The sequence below is a fragment of the Gracilinanus agilis genome, unplaced genomic scaffold (assembly GCF_016433145.1).
Source record: "Gracilinanus agilis isolate LMUSP501 unplaced genomic scaffold, AgileGrace unplaced_scaffold56255, whole genome shotgun sequence".
In the NCBI taxonomy this organism is placed as follows: domain Eukaryota; kingdom Metazoa; phylum Chordata; class Mammalia; order Didelphimorphia; family Didelphidae; genus Gracilinanus; species Gracilinanus agilis.
The window spans coordinates 4,436-9,819 of record NW_025391638.1 but is presented as its reverse complement, the minus strand read 5'-3'; positions in this window follow the sequence as shown (position 1 = coordinate 9,819).

Sequence of the window (5,384 nt, the reverse complement as noted above, 5' to 3'; positions counted from 1 at the left end):
GCCTCGGGAAGGAGTCAGGGTTGGGGATCTCTGCTGCTGGCCGAGGACGTGAGCCCAGCCTGGGCCAGTGGCTCTACGTTGTTAGGAAGGGGGGCGGCCATTGGCTGGGGTCGGGTTCCGGCGGCTACAGAATCCCTTGGTTCAGGGTCCCCCCATGGTCAGGATGCGCCTGGGGAGACCCCTCAGCGGCCCTCCAGAATGGCCGGCCTCCCCTTCTGTCCCAGAACGGCCCCAGCCGGCCTTCCTCCTCCAAAGCCCTGCAGGGGCTGATCTTCATCTGGGCAGTGCGCAGCAAGGCAGCCCCCAAGGGAACCCACGGGCCACCCTGGGGTGGCGGCAGCACTTGTCAGCCGTTAGAAAAGTGGAAGCTCCCCGAGGGCAGGGACTTCCTCCTGTCTCAGGCCTGGCACAGTGACTGGCACGTGGCAGGTGCTGACAGATGCTTGTTGAATGATTAAACAAAAGCCAGAGTCTCCTTTAGCCCAACCGTGAAGCAGGCAGGCCCCTTGTGCTCCCTTCCTCCCAGGGTGGCTGAGGGAGGGGCCCCACTCTCTGGGTCTGGCTCATCTTAGCCCCACAGAGCCCCAGGAAGCAGGCAGGGAGCGCACTCCTGTCAGAGAGAAGGGAGGGAGGCCTGGGGCTCACACATGCTGGTGACTGCTCAAGCTTGGGAGGAGGCAGTGCTGACTGGAGGAGGACCTGGGTTCAGGTGGAGGCTTTGCCTCTTACCACCCCTGTGACCCCTCTCTTGACCTCAGTTTGCTCATTTGTAAAATGATGGGGTTGGACTAGCTGAGCGGCCCCCCAGATCCTCCCCCACCCCCACCCAAGGCCGGCTCCGGGGCCCCACGAGCTGACTGTTCACTTGGCCGCTCTCCCTCTTGGGCTGTGTCTTTTCAGCCCAATGCCCCCTTGGGTGTGCCATCCTTGGTAGAGGGAGCGTGGGGGCCCCTAGCCCCGTGTTCTCGCCTTCCCTTTTCAGGAATGCCAGCCTGGCACCAGGGCAGCCCCTGTGGGCTCTCAGTGGTGCCATCAGGAGGTGGGCGCAGGGCGGGGCCCAAGAACTCGGATTGCCAAATGGGAGGAAGCTGTCCCTGGGCCTGCGGCCTCTGTCTGCCCGCTTTTGGGCCTGCATCCAGTCTCTGGAGGTCCTGCCTTATCTAACAGGGAGGATGAAGGGAGCTCTCCGTGCCTGCGAGGCCCAGGGCAGGCCCTGCGCTGGGGTGGGGCCGCTGTGCACGCCCTGGGCTCGCGCTGCCCTCGGAGCTGTCCAAGGTAGGGCCCGATGCTGGCCAGGGGGATGCTGAGGTCCCGGCTTCCAGGGCGGCGAGTGACTCAGCTCTAACACAGAGCCCGGAAAACCACGGCGAGCTCTCCCGGCGCAGCGGGGGCGGGCTGCGTGGGCGCGCGGGCCGGGGGCGCGCGGCAGGGACCGGAAGCCGGCTGACCTTTCAAGCCCAGTACAGAGGCGGGGCCGGGCTTCCCATCCTTTCCCCTGCCCACGCCAGGCTCTCTTCGTGTGGCCGGCCTGAGCCACGCGCGCCCGGCCCCGGGTCACTCAAGCTGAACTGCGGCAGGCCTTGACCCAGGGGCGCCGGCTCCCTCCGTGGCCCTGGTTCTGCCCTGTCACGAGGAATCCCGGCTCCCCTCCGGACCCTTCCGGCGCTCCCCTCCTTCCCGGATGAAACACGCCCATTTCGGCCACGGCCCTGCCCGGGCCAGAGATGCTCGGGAGGGGAAGGCCCGTGGGCTGTGGTAACGGTCATGGAAGCCTCCGTCCCACCAAGGTTCGAGGATGGGGAGGGGGAGGAGGCGGCTCTTTCCCCTGCCAGCTGTGGCTGCCAGCCCACTTCTCGGCCCTTTTTGCCCTCGTGGCTTCTGGCAGGGTGCCCTGGAGAGGTCTCTGCCACCTGCCTCCTGGAGCCCAGTGGGGAAGGCTCCAGGCCAAGCCCAAATGAACTTTCAGACTCGGTGAGGTCCCTGCTCCCAGCACGGTTCTCTTCTCTCACAGGGGGCGGCCCCCATGGCCTTATGCACGTTGGCACCCGGGTGCCCACCATCCCCTCATAGGTGGCTTCATGGGTTGTTGTGGCAAAAAAATCCATTTCTGTGGCTGATTTCTAGTTGCACGATTTCTTTAGTGGGCCAAAGGGCCGCCTGGGGCTGGGGCAGAGGCCCAAAGGCAACAGGCTGAGCCGGGAAATGGCAAGAAGGTGGAGGCTGTGAAGGGCCTCCTGGGCTAGAGGCCGGCTGGAGCCAAATTGGGGGGGGGCACCCTGCATGCGGCTGATTTTGTTCTGTTTGGTAAACAGCGTTAGCACCCGCATGCCAAGACAGGGCTGGACACAGAGAGCACCGGGCCAGGCCAGAAGGACCACTGACAAGGCAGAGAGGATGCCGTGGGGGAGTCACTGCCACCGATGGCACGACTGTAGAGGGGGCGGGCAGAAAGCTTCCCGTGGGATCAGAGGAGCCGAGCCCCGGGGGGGGGGGCTCTGGGCTGGCACCTCCTCGGCTTCCCCCCAGCCACTGGCTGCTCCTCTGCCTTGGGAAGCTCATCGCCACCAGCCGTGACCCTGATGGGAGGCAGGAAAGGGGGAAGAGCGAGCGTCTTCCACGAGGAACACACACACGGCGGGCGGCAAAGGAGCCCCCTTTGCCCAAGTCGGCAGCCAATCAGAAGTCAGAGAAGGGCCACACGGGAGAGTATCTGGGCCTGACGATGCAGGGTGAAGGGCCCCGAGGGGGCTGGCTCAGCTCAGAGCCGGGGCCTGGACGTTCCCAAGGGAAGGGCCGGGAGGGCTCTCGGCGCTCGGCTCCTGGGGCTGCTCTCCAGCCCTCCCTTCGCTGCCTCGTCTCCCGAAGGGCCTGCACAGCCTGAAGTGGAGGAGCTGGAGGAGAACCCAGAGAAAGCTCTGGAGAAGAGGCCTGAAGAACGCCGATGACTCTGGCCCGCTGTGCCCTGGCCCCCCGCTGCTAAGGAGAGAGCGGCCTTTGGGCCTGCAGTCCCACCCCAGCACCCCGGGACTTCCCCTTTGGGAGGCCACTCTGTGGGGTGGCCCGTGTTTGGGCCAATGGATGAAGAAAGCCGGGGCCGGGCACACCATGGGAAGCCTCCTGGAGCCCCGGGCCTCGGGGTGGGAGGGGGAGACGATGCCCATCAAATGGGAAAGTCCCTGGCGCCTCGGGGTGCCAGCAAAGCCCCTGGCAGGCTCGTCCTCCCAGGGCTCCTCCCTGCTTCTGTGGCTCAATCCTTCATGTGTGAAGGACTTTGGTGGCTGGAAGTGTTTTTCTGGGTCTTCAGGAGCAGGCCCAGGTTCAGGCGTCCAGGCCACGGCTGAGGGGCTGGAAGGGCGGCCGCCCTGGTGCCAAGGCTCTTGGGCCCAGGGGCCTGGGCTGTCCCCCTCAGGATCAGAGGGGAGCTGGGGGAGGGTGGGAGTGGGGGTGTGACTTGTCTGGCACTCGCCGTCTCCCATCCTCCCCTCAGACACCCAGCGCTTCAGCTAGCCAGAGAGTGCTCGTGCCACCGATGTTCTGGGCCAGGTGAGAGCTGTGGCCTCAGTGGAGGGGCCCAGAGGTGTCCCTTTGGCCCCTTTCTGCCCGCTCATCCCCTTTGGCACACGGGCGTCCGAGTCGATGCCTTTGTCGAGCCTCTTCCGTGAGACGGTTTTCCAAGTTAAGCACAGGGCGGCCCATCAGTCCTGCCCTTCCTTCAGAGGGGCTCACCTGGTGCCAAGGGTCTCGGCCCCAGATATTTAGAACCCAAAGCTATTTAGAACCCTTTCGAGCCCGGCTGGCCCCACTCCTTCAGGTTACAGAGGAGGAAACCGAAGTCCAGGGAGAGGAGGGTCACCCAGCCAGAAGAGGCCAACCTGGACTGCAGCAATGGTTCTCTGACCGATGGAGCCTTCTTCCCACGGTGCCCCGGGCCCAGGAACACTGGGGGAGGTTTCTCTGCTGCGTGGCTCCTGCTTTATGATCTCCTCCAGTGGGCCGGCACTCCTCCCTCCCCCTGCACATTTCCCAGGAGAACGGAAGGTTTATGGGCTAAAGACCACGACGGCTCCTTGGCAGAGTGCGTGGGAGTGCAGATTTCCACCAGAGCCCGGGATGGCTTGTCACCTCCTCAGCTCTGGGGTCGTGCCAATCCTGAGCCAAAGCCCAGATGCCAGCAGGGAGAGGGGCCCAGGAAGGTCTTTGCCTTGAATCCTCTCCTGCCCGGAACTTGGGCCTTCCCATGAATTTGCCCAGCCGTCAGCGGCACAGTGGGCACGTCTCCCTTGTTTGCTCACAGGGTACCATCCACAGATAGCCTTTCTCCCAGGGCCTGGCTGGGGGTCTCTCTGCTTGTGGTCTGTCCTCACAGAGGCCCCAGAGATGCCCCCCAGGGTTCCTTCAGGCCAGCCTCCACTTGGGGGAGCCACTCGGGAGAGGCTGCTCAGATGACCAGGTGACATCCGCAGGGAGGAGGAGGGGGCCGTCTTATTGATGGGTGTGTTCCAGGAGGTCATGAGGCGAGCACACGGCTCCCAGAAATGGCCCTTGTAGGGCAGGGAGTGGGTGTGGGCTGATGGACAGAACTGGGGACCAGAGTCGGGAAAGGCCCAGGTTGGAATTGGGCCTCTGAGCCTTACTGGCCTACCAGCTGCTCTGAGCTTCAGTGTATTCATCTATAAAATGGGGATAGTGATAAGGCCGGGGGCCTCATCTGTCAACCAGGGCTAATAATCGTGAGGCCAGCGGTCACATGCTCTGTCCAAGTTCTCTTTACCACTCCCCGGCTCTCCCCCTCCTCCGTGGCCGCCTCGCCGTCGTCTTGGAGCCGAGTGGTGACAGAGTGCCCGTCCCTTGTCGCTTTTCCCCTTCAGGCAGCAGCCACACTGCCAGCCTGGAGACAGGCTGGGGGAGGGTGCCGTGGGAGGGTGCCGTGGGAGGGAATGGAAGCCACAAAGGATCGGAGCTTGTTTGGGGGCCGCCGCATGTCCACGCCTCCCGCCCTCGCCCCCGGCGGTCTTGCCTTGTTTCAGGTGCTGTGCTGGGCCCAGCAAGGCTCTGGCGAGTGCATCCCTGCCACACGGACCCATTTTCCTTTCTTTTGGATGGCCCACATATCTGGATGTGAAATCCAGGCTGCCGCCTCTCGGCCTCGTCCCTAGGATCTGCTCTAAACGTGCCGTGAATCCCAGCAGGCCTGCTTGTCCAGGGCAGACGCGTTCCAGCACGACTACTGACGTCCCCAAATCGGCCTCCCTCTTTCTTCGCCTTCCCTCTCCCCCCTCCTCCCCTTCCCCAAAAAAGCGGGTCTCCAGCAGGCCGGACACGTGGTATCACACAACACGCCTCTCCCTGGGCGTCACGCTTATTTGGAACAAGCCCTAGTTAGT